The 21,498-nt window shown below is 41.4% G+C and overlaps 1 protein-coding gene across 2 annotated transcripts in view; it reads right to left on the bottom strand.

The window, feature by feature from the left end:
* Window positions 1–14,960, bottom strand: part of SEPTIN7 (septin 7) — a 79,014-nt gene extending 64,054 nt beyond the window's left edge. For both annotated transcript variants that reach the window (XM_088166142.1, XM_088166145.1), the window contains exon 1: window positions 14,771–14,960. The gene's annotated coding sequence lies outside the window, so the exon portion shown is untranslated. The remainder of the gene's footprint in view (window positions 1–14,770) is intronic.
* Window positions 14,961–21,498: the final 6,538 nt, after the last annotated feature.

The following is a 21,498-nucleotide window of genomic DNA, read 5'->3' as shown; positions in this document are numbered from 1 at the left end:
TTAAGGCCATTTCCGCTTGCCCTCTCACTTCATACCCTTGTTAAAATTCCCTCTTCAGCTTTCCTGCAGGCCTCCTTAATTTACTTTGTTAGTAATCTTAATTTAGTTTGGATTATATATAAAACAACCTAATTTCATGGTAATATACTGTATGAACTCTAGCCATTTAATGATCAATACAGGTAATTCTACAATAACTCTTTTTACTTCATTTATTCAGCATGCTTTTTGTTTGTCATATAGTACCTGAACCTGTAATGGTTCAGGTAGAAACACGAGGGGTGTTTCTTCTTCTGAGGTGTTCACTAGAATATGCAATCTCATTTCACCACACTACTGCATAGTATCTTTATTTTAGTGTGGAAAAGGCACAAAGATCAAAGCCATCATCACAGTGAATGCCTCCCATGATTCTGTATTTCTAAGTCACTTTATACATTCAGTGAACACTATCAATTCACTTCATTTGCAACACTGAGCATTAGAGCACTGCTGCAACCTTGGGCACAACTGTCATGTTTCAACAGCCAGAAAATAAAGAACAAAGTAGGGAGAACAAGTTAAGTGTCTGTTCAACAACATCGAACTCTGTGCATGACAAGAGTTCTACAACAGTTCTCCAACACGCCATTTACAAAACCTTAACTACAAAACTGTATCACAAATATCCTTCAAGTTTCTGTTTGTCACCGAACATCTTCCCATGCTTGAGTATTTCAAGACATTCATCAAAAATTAGATATTAAGGTGCAGAAGCATCTTAACTGCTGGCCTAGAATTTGCTATTAAGATTTCTTTTAATATTTTTTTTTGTATCAATCCCATAGCCCCAGAGTCTGAATCCATGTGATGGAAACTGCAGTTCAAAGTGGCACTGAAGCCCCCTTCTGCTTTTCTACCTAATGCAATATAAGCTTTCTGTTTTTACAGCTCCCTTCATGTTCTATCAGCATCCAGAGATATAACAGCTCAGTACATTGGGTACGCTGCTACTGTACTCTTCTGAGAGGACAAAAAAGCAAAGCATTGCTGATCAATGCCAGTCCTTCTCTGTGCCTTGTGGAAAGGTGGCACAAAATGCTCTGGGAGGGAACTCCCTTTGCTTTGGGAGGAAGACAGATGCATATGTAGCAGAAGTGGAGGAAGCTGTACAGGCCAGAATACAACTAAATACTGCAGATCCTGCAGCAGTCCCAGTACTCAAAGATTTTAATATCAACCACCTTAAGTAAAATATTACTATCAGGTATCATGTTGCATATCACTACTTCCAACTATGAAAACAAGGTAACATCATCAAGCACTAGTTCTTCGAGTGCACGCAAGGCCTTCATTTGCTGGACAAAAGCAGTACCATTTCAAAACGTATCATCCAGCAAGAACAGCCACATGGGTCACACCAAAGTTCCTGCTTTCAACTGGGACCAGAAACATCCAAGGTAGCCCATACAGCAAAATAAATAAAGCAGTGTATCTCTTAACATGTCCACAGTCACCAAAGATCTACCCGACAAGCATTTAGGATGGGGGTATTTCTTCACTTAAATAGCATTTGACCAATTTCTCTTCTTGTTATAAGCACAAAAACAGCACCCACAAAAGTCCCTGTAGCAAGGACTCCCTCTTAAAAGGAGGACTTTTCATTTCAAAATTACCTCCAGTTAGCTTAAACTGCTACACAGTAGCATCTTCATTGGAAAACAGCCCTAATCATTCTAACATACTGCATTCAAAAGCCATTTCATGTCTCTGATTGCCCCTGCTGCTCTTACATAACTCTACTCTAGCTCTGTATTCTTCTAAAGAGGCCAGAGCAAGAGCTACACACAGTATCCAAGAGGCAAAACACAGATGCAATGTCTGATCATGTGCTCTTACTCTCTGATCCTTTTACCAATTCCCAATAAGTAACTTATTTGACTCCTTCCAAGCACTGACCTGATGACACTGTGAATTGTACACAAGACCTCACTCTTGAGCTTTAAAAAAAGTTCACAGCTTGTCACTGAGCATACAGCAGTCCATGTGTATCACTTTACATTCACCTATGATGCATTCCAGCTATAATTTTATATCAAGTCTTCTAATATTTTCATGTTCTTGTAGTTGTCAGCCATCTCCAATCTAACTTACCACAAAGGCAAGACAAACAATTATAAATTTGGCCTTAGATGACTTTCAGTGCATCCACTCTGGGTACTCGATGTTGCATGAACGTAGGTCTCCCTCAAGCAAAATGTCACAGCCCACATAAACCAGCTGCAGAGCTGGTGTTTTCGCATCCATCATCTGAATCAATGAATTAATAGCCAGCAGCAAACTGCTCTAACTACGCAAATGAGTGAAAAGAGAAACAAGGCATCACTGGCTTCCCAAGCAGTTCTAAGGGAGATCAGTGATTTAAAAAAAAAAAAAAATATTTTTTTTTTTAATAAGTCTATCATCTTTATTATTGCCCAGACACTGTAACCTACATTTCTTCTTTATTCTGGGATAACCATTTTCAGGAATGGTAAGTCATTCTTCAGGTACTACCACCTGGGCCAAAAGATGAGAGTCTCTGGCCTAAGGTCCAGTGCCTGACAAAAGAGCATAACTTATCCCTCTGATCAAAAGGAGATGGAAGTCCAAGGTGAGCTAAAGCCATTTTTTACCTCTATGATGTGCAACCTGAGAGTTCAGATCACACTCAATATGGGTAAGTGCAGCTGCTGTGCACTGGTAGCAACCAACATCCTGTAATATGATGCTATGAAAACTCTTCAAGGATTTTTGACACAGCCAAACTAGCAGCAAATATTAATGAAGACAGCTGGAGAGAAAATAGAAGACCAAACAGAAAAGCAGCATGACATCGGGGAGTCACTGTCCTTTCCAGTCAAAGTTGACTTCAGCACTTCTCAAACTTACCCCAAGAGAAAGAAATACTTATTTTTTCCTCTAGTAACCTCCTAGGAAATATTGTTTTTAGAAGTACCCAGTAATATCACAAAAACTCCAAAAATTGTTGAAATCTGACCACAACACAGTGATATTAGAAAGGGTAGATACCCCTCTGCATTTGGCATATGATTGCAATGTTTGCTGTCAACAACAGTGAAAATAAAAGTTGATCATTCTTCACACAGCTGGAACCAGGAACATCCTCTGAACACAGTGTTTTTTTCTAAAATTTACATTTGTTATGGTGCCAATTTATTTTAGTAAGGTAACCAGATGTAGGGCAAGTCTTCTTTAAACGCAATTTACTTTGAAAATACGTCGGTGCTGCTAAAACACAAGAATTTGCACCTGCTTTAACAATTATTTCAATAATTAAAATAGTATTTTTAAAAATTTTAGCCACAGTATTCCTAAGCAATATCCTACCACCATGCTGTGAGTATGACCAGTTTGACAGTTTCTGGTTCTGTGCATAAACACTGTTTACTTCTACTTCCTCCACAATCTCTGACACGATAACTTTTTTTTTCTTCTAACATTGCTAGTTTCTTTGAAGTCTCCACATCAATACAGAGAAGCCTCCAAAACTTGCAAGAAGGCCTTACCAACATCTTCAAAACCCCTTTAAATTTTCTACAGTTTATCAAACTTTGCGTTTTTTCAACTTGTCAATATGGGGGCAATACGTAAAGAAAATAAGTAAGACATCTCCCCATCTTGTCCTCCCACATTTCAGAGACAGACAGCAACTGCACATCTTCCAACTTACAGTTTTTGTTACTGCATTCTTAAAACAGAGGCTTCACATAGCAGTATTTAGTGTAATAATGCTTCCACAATCCATGAGCACTTGTTAAGATAATATGTAGTACCTCCACATTGACTTTTTTTCTGCAAAAACCCTTCAGATAAACATAATCTATATTAAAAAAAAAATCCAAATGACAAAAGAACAAAGTATGGAATTAATAATATAAAAGGGAAACTCATCAGATCTATTTGCAAAGTTAAACTTAGGCTGAACATCTATAAAAATGTTTGTCTTTCACTATTCAAAGTAAAGTAAAAATATTTGCTGGGTCAGCAACATCTGCTGTTATCTGCATGGCAGAAGTTTAGCACTGATGGAAAGGAAATGAGCACTTCTATTCCCTCAAACAGACATCAGCTACAGCCTTTCTTTGCAAAACAACTTGATTTCCAAGTGTGAACTGAAGGTATGGCCTACATTAGAAAAAATAAAAAATATTTTCATAAAGGATTGAAAAAAGATCCTTTCAATGCATAACCACAATTAAGAAACGAGGATCTCTTTCAACCTCTAGTAGCAAGCCAAGTAAATCAGTAAGTAATAATATCAAGCAGTGATCCACTGAACGCACTAATTCAACTGTTTCTCAAAATCTCACTAGGCATAGCGAGTGAGTATAGGCGAAGAGCTTTAGGCTTCTCTTTTGTTTCCCCATACCAGACACTATCATCTGGTTTATTAAAAATAGTGCTGAAATACATGTGATGTCTAAGAGTAAAAGGACTCTGCACTGTAAAGATCAGAAAGAACAGACAGTATAATCTGTCTGTTGAGCTAGAGGCAGCATATCCAGGAAGAAAGCAGAAAACTACAAAGAAGAACAGGATATAGTAGGCACACTACTAAACCTTAAGTTGTCTAGCAAAAAGAAAACTGAGAGACTTCAGAGCCAGTGTACAACAAATATGCACAGTACCTCTAGCTGACACAGCCAGTGCTGCACTTCTTTGAGCAGCCAAAGTGCAAGAAAGCAGACAACTACAGGAAAATGAAGCCAGTTAAGTATTTAGGAAAACAAAACTAATTATAGATAAATGGAGGGAGTGAAGGGGCAGAGAAGGAGGAAGGTTGTCAAACTATGAAAGCAGGCCCGTATAGCTAAAACATACAAAGTCCTACCCATGATGACTACAGAATAATTCAGACCAGCCACACAGGTTGACAATTTTTTGTAATCGATCAACCTCCACTAGAATTAGCTAGGCAATTAATTCCTTGAAAATAACTTTTTTGCATTTTAGATGAAATTTTAAAGTACAAGAATACTATTTTAAAGCTCCTTGAGTGTTTGTGCATTTCCCCCTTTATTCTGGCTTTTAAAAACCCCTTAGCTTGCCTACAGAGAGCAGCACACAAACCACCATCACACAGCAACTTGCATCCAACTGAAATGACCAACTTGAAATCACATTTGACAGTGAAGTGACTGATTATTTCCCACTCTATGAAGTTGGGGTCGAAACGAAATGGCAGCTGGGGACCTCATGTCAAGAACAGCATCAGATCATGCAGCATCAACCACGCACCACTTGGTGTGTTGATCACCACTGTTAACCTTCCAAACTCCTCCTCCTGAGTTTTGCTGTCCTTGAATGTTTATTCCAATACAAACACTGAGCCAAGGACCAAAGATGAAAGATACACAAAAGAAAAAAAAAATTATAAAACACTTCACCCAAAAAAATAAAACTATGGAAGATCCCTGGATACAAAGCCTCCAAGGACAAAAAACCAAACCACTAAACACAAACAAACAACTCCAACAAGAATGAAAACAAACTGTTATTACACTTCATATTTATATTTTATGTCTCATGTCTATTTAGCTTGCAGATATTTCCCAAAATACATACAAATAAGATATTTTAAAATAATTTTTAAAACCCCCAAAAAAACCCTACCAACCAGTACCAAAATCTTTCAGACAGTTTTATCTCACATTATTTTCATCTCCTATGACATCAACTAAACCATGGTTTTGAAAAGAGCCATTCTTAAGGAAATGGAAATTCTCCCCCATGTAGGTCAGTGCCTCTATGTGGAGACCATTTCCAGAGTCTCACTTAGCACTGGAAACACAGAAGGGAAAAAAGCAACAAAGCACAGTAAGCATTAAGAAACTAGCTAACATGTCATGCTGCAATGCAAGAACAAACCCAAACCAACTGATTCCCACACCAAATCTCTGGGTGAAGCAGCAGCAACAGCACAGGCTTCTCATATAAGCCCAAGCACAGAAGTCAGTTTCTCAGTAAGAGCAGACTGAAGCAATCCAACAGGCAGTATTTCAACCAAGGGACTCTGAAAAAGGTATTTGCAGGTGTGCACTTTGCATTTCCTTCTGTTTGATGCCTGGAATCCCTACAGAAGTGAACTCCCCAGCAGCATATCCCATTCTCCCTCCTCATCAAGCAGCTGTAAGGATGGCAGGACAAGAAACAGCATTGTTACAGTTCTAGCCCAAACGGTTACTATCACATCTAGTAAAACTTCTTGAACGTATAGGTGCAGAAATGCTAATGAGAGGTGAATCATTCATACAAAAATACTCAAGTACATTCAACAATAGAGAAATTACAATATTTCATCCTGATTCTTGTGTTACCATGGACGATTCTCATTTGAGAAGTAACTAAGTTGAAGGGCTTTTACCATACATTTCTGTATGGTGGATGCAACTCATTCCAATATGGAAGTCATCTGGTTTCCTGTATATTCATATTTTCCTATACTAGTTTCTATGCTGAGCTACTTACCCTCTACCATAGAGAAGTTTCAAAAGTCCTGCTGGTTTCACCATGACAGACATTTTGAGCTAAAATTTTAAGGCACATGTCCCTGTTCCCCCTGTAAGAGCATATTTTAATGATACCAAAACACAGAATTTAGGCTTTTTAGTTATAATTTTCATGTTATGCTGAAATCATATTTTTGTGTTTCAATACTTCTATTGCAAGGTTCATCAAACCTTCAGAGAGGTCTGTAGAGATATTATTACATTACTAATACTTCGAGAATTTTACCTTTTAACTATTTCCACACTGAGTTCTCTATTTAGAATATAAAGAATTCTAATGAGACCAAGATGATTAAAAAAGACCCAGGCGTTATTTCAAAGAATTATGCCAAGTCAAGTACTAAAAAATCACTCCCTTTGTTAAACTCAGATGTTATGAAACACAGCTAGCTGGCTGTATTTTTTTAAATTATCCTTATTTATTTTAAGCTAGAGAGATACCACAGAAAGACAGTTCCCATTATAATTACTGTGTGAGGAAGAGAGTAAGTAAAAGTTAAGATTGTATGAATTTCAATGGCAACTGATACAAAGAATGGTCCATATCTACAGTAAAATTTACCATCCAAGTTTAATATTAAGACTATTGCAATAGAGAGTTGGCAAAACTACCATTCATCTGTTAAATAGTTTGACATTTAGAAATCCTAAAGTTTAATTTCATTTACTCTGTGTCAAAGATTTAATTTTTAACTTAAGTGTTTACTGTACATGTTCTTTCAAAGAGGAAGGCAACACATCTGAGAGCAACCAAATCACAGCAGTCAAATTGCTCTGGATGACAAATCTAAAGACTGTAAGAAGTGAAGCCACAGCTAGATTGCAAACCATCCCAGTGATTAACAGCAGCAAAGCTGTTGGTTTCTCAGCTTCTCACATTCTTTTTATTTTTTGCTTTAGTGAGGAAGCTGGCTGTCAAGAGTATGCATGACATGGTCCAACACGTACACCAGCTGAGCAGGCTATCCTGCATGATTAGCTCTGCCAAATTTTCAAGTGGGAGTTAATTCCTCTCCACACCTTGCTGCCACACCAGAGTACTCAACAGGCAAAATTCACAAACAGAAACATAATTCAAAGCAACAGGAAACCTAGGATCATTGTTGATGCCCACAGTGACAAATTAACATACCAAAAATGAGTTAGGTTTACCTAGGGGGACCACTGGATGCTCTGCAAGTAGATCACAAGGCCAAGGGCAAGTGAAAATCATTCATTCAGCGAACAGGTTAGAGGTCATCCATTAACACTTCTTTGCAGAAGCTGTGTCTTAATAACTAAGTCTTCTCCAAATCAACTCTTCCATGTGCTTGGACAAACAATACATCAGTGACCCTTCATTACTAACATACTGACATTGAAATAACTTAACTTGGTCAGCATAAAATACAGAGTATTAATATCATTTTGAACTCCCCAGCTGAAAACTTCCACTGTTCAAGAATTCTGAACACAACAAACCTCAAAAGACCTTCTACAGAGTCCCTGTTACTAAAGATATGCAAAGAAACGCCACCACCCAGCTCAAAAATTGACTTGCTAAATTTGCTACTGCTGGTAAGGCAAAACTCTCTGCTGAAATTCCCAGCTTTCCTTGCCAAATTTTTATGGGATGGGGGCTTATTAACCCTACCTTCTCCTCCCTTCAAGCATCTAGTCTTCAGCATTGCTTTGAACTTGTAACATTTAGCCACTTTTTCTTTAACTGAAAAGGAGATTCCTCTTATTCACAATCCTCAACTGTGTAACTAACAACCATATGCTATGGTTTTTGTCGCAGTGTCTTTAAGGTCCTGTTATTCATTGTTTCAGTCTTTCACACAGAAACTGCAGGTTCTTTCCACTGCTCTGAGAACTTACTGGTTTGCAGATGCACACAGAATTGCAAATAAGAGACTGAAGGTCAGTATTTGGCACAGCTAAACAGTAGGAGGTGACTGCGAACTTCAGTACCATACTGCAGCAGTTTGCAGTCTATTCTCCTCTAAGTTCTCTCTCAACAAAGTGCTAGAAAAATAAAGAACACAGAAGACAACAGAATAGCTTCCCTTTACCCATCATCAAGGGATTACTCAGACCTTGTTTTTACACCATCTGGCAAAGCTTCTCAAGAAGAAGCTAAGATAATCTTGAACATCCTGGTTAGTTAATACATCTTTACTAACTACAACTGGGACATGTTCGTTCCCAGAAGCAAGGGATGGGGAGAAATAACAGGATGGGTTTCTTGGCATCAGCCTACTTCGGAAATTTTCACTGTCCCAAATGTGAAAGCATTAAATTATATTTAAGCCAGCATCTGGAATTTTACTGCAGTGCATATTGGTAAGATCACACATTCAGAAAAGCCTCTGGTGTCAGAAAGCTTCCAGAGAATTATATTTCTCCAGCAACAGCTTTTAATGCCTCAAAACTACCCTTTTTTGTTGTTTTTTTTGTTTGGTTTTTTTTTTAATAACAGGAAGTCAGCTAAAACTGGTATCTCAAGATACCACCACGGTCACGATCTGGTTGGTCATCACTACAAGATCCTCTGCACTGTGAGATTTCTGCAGCCATCATTAATGAGGGCCCTTAGTTTTGCAAACCACTCTAGAAAAGTTCCTAATGCTAATATAATATTACCATAAACATCATAGGCAAGGATTCAACAGCTTGTAATAAAAAGCCTCACCTCACCCATTCAGTGATCAAGGAGTAAGCAACAGGAGCTGAAACAAAAGCCATTAAACTTTGCCCACTTGTGTTTATCCTCAAATAAGTCACCAGGTCTCACCAAGGGGAAAGTACTACATTCTTAACCACTAGCACTAATTCCTCCAACAGGATACAGTCTTCCTCCTTCCCTATCTCAACCACTGGTAGAGTGGAAATAAGTTGTACAACTAGATCAACTACCAAGTGTCTCTGCTGCCTTGAGCACACTAACACAGCAACTGCCAGCCTATGTTAAGATTCAGCGTTTGGGTGGGAACAGAAAATCAAGCTCTCTTCTCTTTGCACAGTGCTGCATTACACCAGTCTAAAGCAAACACTAAACCAAGGCTGCACGTATCTCTCTACTGCCCAAGTGGTCAGCTGAAGCTCTTGCCTTGAGCCCACTTGAATTTCTTTTTCCATGCCAACACTTCTGTGATGACATAGTATGAAAGGTTCAAGGAACTCAACTAATAAAAAAAAATCATTTTGAGGAAGAAAAACCAGGCAGACACTGTGAGCTGAGCTCCACGAACTGACTCACTATTGGGTTGAAGAGGCACCAAGGTGGGCAGAGCAGCAGAATTGCCTCCTTTCAAGCAGCTGGACAACAGGTTCACCCAGGAACTGCACCACTAGGGTGAGCTCAGGCTGCCCTCCTATCAAGTCTGATAACTCCACATTGAAGTGAGATCAGCTCACACGCCCAGCTGAAAACTACTTTACTGTAAAGTTAACTTTCCATTACATCAACAAGCTCATCTAATCACACCACTCTATGAACACTGGAAGTTTTTCTACACTGTGCGTAGAAAAAACATACAATCAAGACAGGATTTTTCAGCTGCAGTCCAGTTACATATCAGTCTAAGCTATAAAATCACATGGTAAGGTTCTTACAAACAAAATGGAAAGCAGAGGACTAGAATTTCCTGCACACTGTGACAGAATTACACATAAATGAAATTAAAACATTACAACTAGCCAACACCAGAAAAGGTTTGATTTAAGCTTAATGTTAACTTAAGTATTCTTGGCAATTTTGACGACCTCACTAGGTCAAGTTTTATTTCATTTAAGGTTTAATATGAATCATTACATGAATAGTATTTTAAATGCACAAGATATAAAAACAGGCAATATTTAATGCATTATTCTTCTAAGAATCCACCTGCCCATAATTCAGTGACAATCACTGGCAGCAGTACCAACCTTCATGCCATCTTACATTTGTCTCAGCATCAACTCTGACGACTTACAATGCTTTTTCAGACAAATGTCACTCTAGAAATTCTGCCATCAAGGACTTCAGCTGCCTTTCTGAAAGGTTTCTTTGCAATAACACCACTGTGTGACAGGATAGTTTTCTGTATATATTGAGACTGTTTTGATAGGAATTTGATAAACTACTACTTCGTAGCTCAACATTCACTAACAATGTTGAAGAGCACACCTCATATACCTACTTTGTATTTCTACTTTTCTGGTCATTCTCCTGTCATGCTTTACCCCACAGCACTGGAAAGAAGCCTCATATGGGGTATTCGCTGCTTTAAAGAGCACACTTCTAGAGACCACTGTCATCCTTTGATCTTTTTTGTCAAACAAAAGAGCAGTCTAAAGTAACTTTTCTTCAGGTCTCACATTTTTTGTGAGTATGATGCAATCTTTCAATTTAAAAAAGCTCTATTTTAGAAGTGTGAGACCAAAACTATGTGCTGTATCTTCATATTGATCCCCCTAGAGCTACAGTGGGTCATGGGAGGAAGCAATCTACCTAATGTTTTAATCAATCCTCCCCCTGGTTGAAAGTCAACACCTTAAGTATTCAGATTAAAATATAAAAACACAACTAATTAACGAAGTAGTAAGAGTAATAATAGTAATAAGCAAAAAAAAGCAATTAAGAAAAGGTATATCTGGAGATGTTATTTTCAATGTTGACCAAAAAAAAATTTCTAAATCTTCTGTGCCACTAGGAAATAATTCAGTTCTGTTTTAGTTTATATGCTTCTGAATGTAACATCCAGAGTGATATTGTTCAGCAATACTGCTTCCAAAATTATTTTCAAGTGCATACTGAGCTATCACCGCATTAAATGACAGAAATGTGGCATGAAAACAGCCACACAAAGAGCCATTTAAAAATAAGATACGTAAGTATTCTGTTCCCTGTGAGTGGCTTTGAGAAAGGCTGCAGAGTAGCAACTCTGAGCAGCAGCCCTGCTAGCCCGTGCCACCAGCAGGTTCCTGTAAGGCATATCTGAAGCATGGAATAGCACTGCTGCACAAAAAGCAGATTAATTGGCTTTTGCAGAAAGGAAGTCCGTAATACATACATCGGAACAAGGTTTAGTCAGGCGCGTTTTACATTGCTCTAACTCAAACTCTGTCTAAAGGAAAGTAGATACATACTGTTTTCTGAAGTGCCTATGAACCTACTGGCTACTTTTTGATTTTTAATGTAAAGTAATGATGCCATAGCTTACAGAAGTTTCACAGCCATGTCCATGCAATGAAGCCAATACCTGGTTTTACAGGACTGTTGTATTAAACTAAAGTTACGTAAGTAAATACTGACTTGATTATTTCCTATTTAAAAACCCCACAGAATAGAAAAGAGCTACCTGATGACATTATAGAGTTATCAGTACGCAGACATTAAACCACGGCTGGAAAAAAAATTGACTCATCCCTGACATACACGAAACTCACTCTGGCAAGATGAACAGGAAATCACTGGTTTCTGTAAAATGAGTTCCTGGCCCTTGCAGTTGAGAAATGCCTTTACCTTGCTTGTGTCACCATCCCCACCTGAGCAAGAAATGTATTCCACAAACATCAGCTCAAGATGTTCAAACCCTCCTGGGGAATAGTTTGTGACTGCCTACAGTTTAACACTACCCCAAATTTGAATTACTAATTTAAACAAGGTTTAACTAAACTACTTAAATGGTGACTAAACGCCATTCTAATTACAGAGCACGCATTTGCAATGAACTAGCTCATTTCAGGAGCTGGAGCACCAACTTACGTCGTTCATACATAGACATCTCTGGTCTAGACAGGTTAAGTGAATAGTTTGGAAATAAATTGCAGCTAAAAATGTGTGTCATACTACAGTCCTCTCTCCTTACACCTTCTCTGAGGTAAATTTTCGTTCACTGACTTTATGTTTAAAATGAGGTTTTGAATCTGCAGCCATTGTATTCTGTAACTATTTGTTGTCTCAGGGGATATTTTAAGGTAGTAATAAAAACACCACTGCAGCAGCACTGAGATACTAGAACTGAACAAAATAAAGCACACGGAGTATGAGCCTGCCCCATGGAAGAGACTAAATACCACTAAGTTGACGGCCAGTTGAAGAAAAAAAAATTCTGCTACGCACGTTTAGACATTTCTATGCGTGAAAAAAAAGCAAAACCTCTAGCATTTACAGCTTACAAAGCAGATAAATACTATCCTTCATTTCTGCACAAAATAAACGATCAAGTTTTTATCCATATACACAGAAACACAAATGCAATAAGTACGCATCTGAAGCACTGTTTTAACTGAGACTAGTTACTTGTCCTTATGGGTAAACAGAAGGAAATGCTGTGAGTTATTATCAGTGCACGGATGATAGGCACAGTTTTTGTTACATCTGCTTTAATTTCAAAACTACTTATGTAACAACCCTTTCTTCCATAGTAGCACACACAGAACAGGTGATGCTCTTGTATTCCTATTCAGGTTTCAACGCAGACAAGGTAGTAATTAACCTTCAAAGCAATGGCTTCTTGAAACCTACTCTCCTAAGGTGAAAAATTTCTATTTATTGGTTTTTGTTATTCACGAGTCAGCATTAAAAAAAATGCAGTCATCCAAAGCGAGATTGAACGATTGGTCTTATGTTAACAAATCAACAGGTAAAGATAATAGTAATCCCACAATCTAAGCATGTCTCAAGTGAAAGATGCTAAACACTACACAAAACTACATTTTCCCTTATTTCCCAACATTTCAGCGGGTAAACACTATATACAGAATTATAAAGAAAAAATAATATTAATTTGATATCTCAGTGAAAGTTCTAGTTATAAATTATCATTAGCATTGAGAAGCTATTACTACGAAAAACCTCACTTCCATAAGAAGATGTGGTCTACCTTTTAAACCTAGATACACAGCATGGCCCTTTTGAACTTTATGGGAACTAAACCTGCATATTTTTTTGGTCACGATATTAATACAGACCATAGGTATTTCTGCATATAGAAGCATTTCTTTCATTGAGCACAACCTGAAGCCACTGTCAGTCGGAGGGAGATTACAAAAGGCCAGGAAAAAATATTCAGCGAATGAGTTGTTCTGACAGTCTTCTGTTCAGCGGTATTTCATCTGCAGGAGGCGGCACATAAACTGCACGCAGAAAATTCCTGAATGCTGTCTTTTCTTGGAATTACATTTGCACGTAACTGTTTCAGCGTGAAGCCAACGACTTCACGCTAAAATAATCTTAGCTGCTCTTCCTTAAGTCACCCATTAAAAAAATCTCCGTGCGTTATCGTCCCTTCTCCCAGCCGCCCTCCTGAAACACTAAGCACCCCTCCAATTTTTTCTGCAAGACTGGTTCGCTAAGCTAGCAGACCAAACGGAAACTGCTCAAAAAGGCGTTTCATATAGACTCCCGGGGAAACTGTTCGAAAACTGTAATTTCTACTTTTTCCTTTTTCCAAACGGCCGGCCGAGGCTGCAGGGGCACAGGCTGGGCCAGCGGGGCAGCGCGGGCGGGCGCCCGTGCAGGGGCCAATAAAAGCCAGGCCCAAGTGAGATACAGCCCTCCAAAAATGCCCTAGAAAGGAAGGGAGGGGGGGGAACAAAAAACAACACAAACCCCCCCCCCCCCCCCCCCAAAAAAAAATGCAAAATAAAAAAAAAAAGGCAGAAGGCAGCAAGCGACGCGAGCAGGCGGCTGGCGGGCTCCCGCTGCCACACGCTCACACCCGCGCACGGGCGCCCCCTTCCCTTCTCCCCCGCCTACCGCGATTCCAGTCCCACCCGCTCCTCTCTCCCGCATGTTTGAAAGGCTGCTTTAATTCCTGCAGCAGCAAATTCCTCCTTCCCAAATTTGGGTGCAAAAGGAGAAAAAGGGGAGGAGGGACCGGGATGGAGGGGGAAGGGGAGAAAAGCAAGAGAGAAGAAATATCTCCGGTATTCTTGCCGCCCGGCTCCTCGAGCCCCGTGTAGGCATTATACAATTTCGGCGAGGCAGGAAGTGACGGGGGGGGGTGCGGGGGAGAGGCGGCGTTGTGAGGGACTGGAGCCGCATCTGAGGAGGACGAAGAAGGCGGGGGGCGGCCAAAGGGACGGGGGGGCCCGCGGCGGGGCCGCCAGCATAGGAGCCCCGGCGGTGCCCGCTGTATCCTCCCCCCCGCGACACTTCTCAGCGCACCCATCGCGGAGACCCCACGGCCACAGAGGCTCGCACTGTCACGGCCCCCTCGCCGCACCTCGGCCCCGGGCTGGAGACTCACCCATGGCTCTGGCCGGGAGTAGTGCGGCTGCCGCTGCTGACGCTGGGCTCCGGCTGGCTGCTCGTCCTCCCGCCCTGCCTCCCTCAGCCGCGGCGGCACCGAGCAAGCCACCCCCTCCTCTCCGAGCGCCTCCCGCCAGCCAACCCGGCGGCGATTCTCTAACGCCCCCTACGCCAATTCCGCCGAGGGGCCGCGGCCCTTCCGCACACAGCACCTACGCGCTCCCGCGGCCGGACGGACTTAGCAGCTCTGTTCCCGCCTCCGCCTGCTCCTCCTCCTTCTTCCTCGACGCCTCCGCCCAGCTCCTCACGCGCTCCCCGCCCGCCTCTCCGAGCACGCACCAGCTTCCGGCTCAGCCCGTCCGCCCGGCTCGGTCCTCCCGTCTCTTCCCCGCCCCTCCCAGCCCGGGGTCGGTCTCGCTCTTGCTGTTATTTCCTCCCGCGCCGCGCCAGAGAACAGAGGGACCGCTCGGAGGCCATTTTGGAACCGGGAGCCCGCTGCAAGAGCACGAAGGCCGCACGGCGGGCGGGCTGGGCTGGGCTCTGCCCGTAACAAAGATGGCCGCTGGGCTGGACGCGTGGGGCGAGGCGGTCGCACTGCCTCCGCCTTGCTCCGGGGCCATGCTCGGAGCGGCGTTGGTCCGTGCGCGCCTGGCGGAGCCCGGGGAGGGTCGGGGCCTGTACGCTGCCTGCGGCTTCCCGCCGACGCCGGCAGGAAAGCGGCACCGGGATGGGCAGGCAGAGCGAGCGAGGCCCTCAGCTGCCCTTAGTCTCGGGTAGTCTCGGGCTGCGGCGCTCGGCTCGCTCCCCCCAAATAGTCACGCTTGGGTGCCCAAGTGCCCCGTAGTGCATGAGGACTCAGTGAAAATAAACAACCAAAACACAACCAAACCATTTGAAGGCAGCTGTTGGCAGGCACTAGGTAAAATCCTTCTAGAGGACCGAAGGGATGCTTGGGTGCCCTGGGAGTCCCACTTCCAAGCCCTACTGCCTGGGCTGGTCTAGTACGTCCCTGAGACCCTGAATAGGCTCTTCGGAAAAGCTGCTGCCAGCCAAGATAAACATCTACTGCAGTACAGAAGTGACATGGGAAAACATGGATTCCAAGAGAGGCAGAAACATGCCTTTTGCCTTTCCTATTCCAATAGAGCTCTCAATGTTGTATTTCCATTTTATATTTTGGACACGTTTCTGTCCGAAGGCTCCAAGAGCCTTTTAAAATGGGGGATATTTTATGCCCAAACTGGAATACTGGAGACCTCTATTTATGATGTGCGATTTGAAACTTAGCATACTTTCGTGTCAGGGATTTTCAAGTATGGTCCTTTCTTGGTCTTTTTTTTTCAAATGAGGCACAGGGTACTTCTCTAATAGGGAAAAGCGATTACCAAAAAGGTAAAAATACTTTAATTTACTGTTTATTATATAATTTTTTGCTGCCATTATTAAAAGTACATCTTAACATCATGCCCTGGTACTGGGAGGATGAAAATATCAATTTTCATTTCAGCAACAAAAGGAAATTTTTCAATAATGCATTATTTCTCTAGGCTGTCATAGCCAGCCAGGCAGGAGCAACAGTGAAGATACTAAGTTTGCCTTTATTTCTCACAGAGTGCCATCCAATTCTTTCCTAATGTACTTTGTTTTTTTACTTTTTTTTTTTTGTGCATTTGATAAACAAATACATTTTATGACAACAAGGAAAATGCATAATCTTTTCAGAAGGGTATACAGCCCTTCACAATGTGGTTCAGCACTCTTTAAGAGCTGGAAGTGTTACAATATACTGTGGTTCTTGGGTGCCCAAGGGAAAGACATTTTTATTATCATTGGTCACAGGATGCCAAATGTTATCTCGTAAATCCATATCTTTCACAATAGATGAGGTAAGAAACAACCTTTCTTTCGTTCTGGTTGGTTTAGGTGGTAATGTCTATGGTGGTGAGATAGAGCTACATTGCTTTTGTGGTTATTTGAATACCAAAGAAATACATTTTACACCACAGAAGTTGTTCACTGAATGCAAAATATGGTCCCCACAGCTCTCCCATAAAAATACATTGTGGGAAAACAAACAATACGAATAGTACTTGTTTTCTCTCTTGTAGCTTCACATTGCTTAAAAACATTTATCTTGGTTTTCAGATACGTAATGCTGAGAAAACAGCATGTAACTGATGGGGATATCTTCAAGTAGGAAATCATGATTTTGGAGAATTCCCTTTTAAGTAAAACATTACTTTGTGAATTGATTATTGGAAAAACAAAACTGAGCTTGTTGAAACCTTCTGCAAAACTGGCACAGGCTTAACGAGGAAGCAAGATGCAAGCCAATGAGTTTTATGTGAGGTTAATGTCCCATTTTTCTGGGCTGTGAACAGCAGTGGGGGGGTGTCTCTTTTCATACAGCAATTCACAGGCTTCAGAACATTCTGCAAAATTATGTTCATTCTGAGAAATAAAGCAAATGCAAATGGGTGCCTGAGGTTTGAAAAATACTGTGTTCTGTGTACAATATAATAAATCCCAACTTTTTTTCATTTCTGTAGTGATCTGCTGCTCCTCTTCAAAAGTGAAGCCTTCATTAAATGTAATTTTTAAAAAACTGAACTTGACAAGTAAATTTCAGGATTCTGTAGATTGTATTTATTTTATTTGAACATGGAAGATAATAATTTTGTGACTGCTTTTTTTGAAATTAATAAAATCTCTGCAAACTTAAATATAGGATGCTATCTGCCATAACTCAACCCTATCTCTGTCCCTCTTCAGATATAGAAACAAAAACCACTCACCTGATTTAGAAAATCTGCTAACTAGGGTTGCCTTCAGGTTGGTTCCCAACCAGCCTAGCCAGTTTCAGTCTCTCCTTGCCAGTATGACATAGGAAGACTACTTTGTTTTTGTATTTCTTTTAATGCAAGTAGATGTGACTCACTAGGTGAATTTGCACACAGCATTAGCTCTAGCATGAGATGTGGTGGAATTATTGCTCCTGCATGGCAACTCCAATCCTTTCTGAGTTTGTAGGATACATGGTACATCTCCATGACTGAATCATGCTTGCTCAGTTGGTGGAAGGTGTACAGCATCCTTTGGAGCTGCTGTGCAAGTGTGACAGATCTTTGTGTACCAAGCAATGTCTTGCTGAAACAACCAGGTTTTTTACACCAACTGGGTGAAGTCTTAAGTTTCTGCTCCTGTCTGCAGTCCAACTCTTGCAAGTTAGGAGGCTGAGGATGCTCAATGGGGAATAACAAGCACAGCATCCTCCTTCAAACCCATCCTTAAATTTCAGATTTATAATAATGCCTACCAGCATCTTGACTACTCTTTGACCTCTGCTTGTCCTGTTGACCAGAAGTGTCTCTTGTCTTTGTACTGTGTTGCCTCTTGGACACCTGTTGCCCCTTACATTGGATGATGATCTCTTTGTAAATGCTGCCATTTTGCTTTGTTCTCTAGCACAAGAAACAGCAGTAATACAAATACTAGCAGTAATGTGAGGCATCAGGTGTCATCTGTCTTGTCCATTGACCCTGTCCTTTAGGGACATACCAAGTCATTATGGTAATTTGCCTCATTAAATGTTTCCAGAGTCAGGCCTGTATATATAATATTTTTCTGTTCGCAGAGGAGGAGGGTGGTCATGAAACAACCCTTGCAAACTCACAAGCAGCACAGTAACCAGCTAGAGGGATGGAGCATTTCTCCTGTGAGGAAAAGCTGAGAGAATTGTTTTTTTCAGCCTGAAAAGGGTGACCTGATTGCAGCCTTCAGTACCTGAAAGGAGCCTACAAGAAACAAGATGGACTTTTCACTGAAGCATGTAGTGACAGGACGAGGGGGAATGTCTGGAAACAGAAAGTAGGTTTAGTTTAGATATATGGAAAAAATTATTTACTGTGAGGGTGGTGAGGTACTGGAACAGGCTGCCCAGGGAAGCTCTGGCTGTCCCATCCCTAGAAGTGTTCAAAGCTAGATTGGATTAGGTTCTGAGCAACCCAGTCCAGTGAAAGTTGTTCCTGCTCATGGCAGGCAGTTTAGAACTAGATGATCTTTAAAAGCCTCTTCTAACCCAGGCCATTCTATTATTCTATCCTAACTATCATTACTGCTGCATCATGACTGTTGTCTTTGGCTGCCACCTATAAGATTATTCTGCAGATAGGCAAATGAAGCAAGATAAAATGTTCACCTTTTGTCCCCCTTTTAAGTTTTGCAATTTGCTTTTTTTAAAAAGTGCTCCGCAGCAATAAGAAAGAGCCACATTCACCAGCAAGTGCTTATAACATGCTGTAAAAGTTGTGAACATAGGCTTCTATTGAACAATTGCTACAGGAAAAATACAGCATCTCTTGTTTTGTAGTGTGTTTACTGTATCGTCCTGGTATACATCCATTACTTCAATTATCTAAAGAAAGAGGCTTTGATAGATTATGACCCAGTGATGAGATCCTTGTGAGAGGCACACACATGCACTTATTGTTTAAGGTAGAAAATGGTTGCTTTGTACAGTTATAGTGGTGTAGCAGGAAATATAGCTCAGAAGTAGGAAGGCAGCCTAACCCTTAGCCCCACACTGACACCAACAAGAATTATTTCCTGTCTTGGTTTGAAAGACAGGTATTTGCTAGGAAAAGGCAAGAGCCCCTTCCCTGAGATGGAGAGTGCAACCCCCACCCAATTATTATAGTTTTGGAATCAAGGTCTCTCAGGCAAAGATATGGGGATAGGAATAACAGTTCTTTTCTAATATATCTAACAAGGCAAACGAAACAACAACAGCTATAAAACTTGACAACAAAACAGAATAGTGTAACTGAGTTCCAGTCCTTTTTGGCCACAGGCTCCCTCTTCCTGCGCTCAGTTCCCGGTGCTGTGGGCAGGGCAGGTCCCGCTCAGCTGAAGGGGCTGGGTGATGGCGGCGGCGGCCCAGGGGTGAGGGGGATGGAGGAGCGACTCCCCCCTCACGGTGTCGGTCGTGGTGCTTGGCAGAGTGGTGGTAGCAGCACTGGCTGTCTTCCTCCGACTCCACGAGCGAGCGAGAGAGAGCCCAGGCCTCTCTCCCACCTCTCCTTTTCTGATGTTCCCCTTCTCCCCACCCCCTGCGAGAGAAACTAGCTAGTTACTAGCTAGGGTGCAGCCGCAAATACTTAGCGTAACGATGGGAAAAATTCCACAGAAAGAAAAGGGAAAGAATCAACCCCCAACACTTCCTTAACTTTGGTGAGATACAACCTTCATAGCAGTTTCCTTCATCAATGTGAGAGGCTCGAGTCTTGGGAACCATAGGAGGTTTCCAGTAGTGTTAAGCTATTTGAAAAATGCACCATCTAATGTGTTGCTTGTACAAGAGTAACTGATGCAAGCTGGTGAGCTGACAGCTTGAAAAACACATTTCCTACACCAGGGAATCTGAGCCTTGAGTGAAGGCCCTCTCACCCTTCCACCCCTCCTCTTGCAAGCAGTAGCAGCAAGTGCTGGTATGATCAGGAGCAAGGCGATCGTGTGTGCCACGTGCCCTGTAATTCCAGTTCTCCGTTTGAGTATTTGTTAATAAGTAAACCCCATTGGGGTTGGGCAGGTCTCGGTAGATCCTTACGAGGCTTTCCCTATAGCCAGATGTGTAATCGTTAATGAGCAGTGCTACAGCTGAGTGCACGCTAATGGGTTGTGTCTGAGCAGAGCACGAAGTGGCTGCTCAGGCTGCCACTGCTGCGAGAACGAGGCCTTTGGGCAGCTGGACTTGCTGTCTATTCACATTAGCAAGTGCTTCCTAGCCTAGAATAAGGTACTGCTGTCATATTTTGCATACTCAATTAGGGGGAAAAATACTTAAACATGTGATGCAATGTGACATTTTACTGCCTTTTTTAATTTTTTTTAATTTCAGGAAAGAAGTTACACGTTCCCAAAGAAAAGTGTTTTTTGTTAATATGAATTAGTGAGCTAAAAATTAATTTCCTGCATAAATGCAAGACAGTGTCTCAGTTTTTTTAATTCCAGAAGGAAAAGATTAGAGAATAAATCAAATATTACAGATTTAATTGAAACATCAATTCTGTATGTACAGTAGTCAACTCTTTATTCTCTTTACTCATATCAGGATGTTGTTTCTATAAAAAGTAAGGTGAATGACAGGTTCTGATGGGAAACAAGTATTGTGTACCCTGTGCCACTGTGGCCCCAGCAGCCTGGCTTTGTATTTTGCAGTTGTCCTCTTTTAATTAAAGGACATCTACATCAGCCTAAGAGCATTGAATCGGGCTTTGTCTTTGCACATACTAAAGGAGCAGTACACCTAGTACTTGACATTAGACTTGAGGTAGCAGTATGCACATCAAGGCCTTAGGTACAAATGCTGAACAGCTGAAGCCAAGTGTTGCAAATTGTGCCACTTACTGGCATTTTAATCACTTTGTCACTTTATTCTATTTCCTTTACCTGTAAAAATGTGACTGTATCTTCTGTTCTAGTTACAGGCATGCCTACAATCAGAAATCCTCTCCAAATCATTCCAAAGTGACGAGAGTCTCTCCCTTTGTGCCTCAAGCCTGGACTCTGCTCCCTCTGCGTAGGCAGGTCCTGTGTCTACCAGTGCATTTACCCTTATGCCACTGTGCTTACTCTGCACATGACTTGGCTTCCAGATCTGCCCTTGGAGGCTGCCCTTGGCACTTAAATGAATTGATTAAGAAAATTTAATTGCTTGGCATGACCTTT

This window comes from Sturnus vulgaris, chromosome 1 (assembly GCF_052056855.1).
Source record: "Sturnus vulgaris isolate bStuVul1 chromosome 1, bStuVul1.hap1, whole genome shotgun sequence".
NCBI classification, from domain to species: Eukaryota; Metazoa; Chordata; class Aves; order Passeriformes; family Sturnidae; genus Sturnus; species Sturnus vulgaris.
This window is presented reverse-complemented; position numbering and strand designations above follow the sequence as displayed.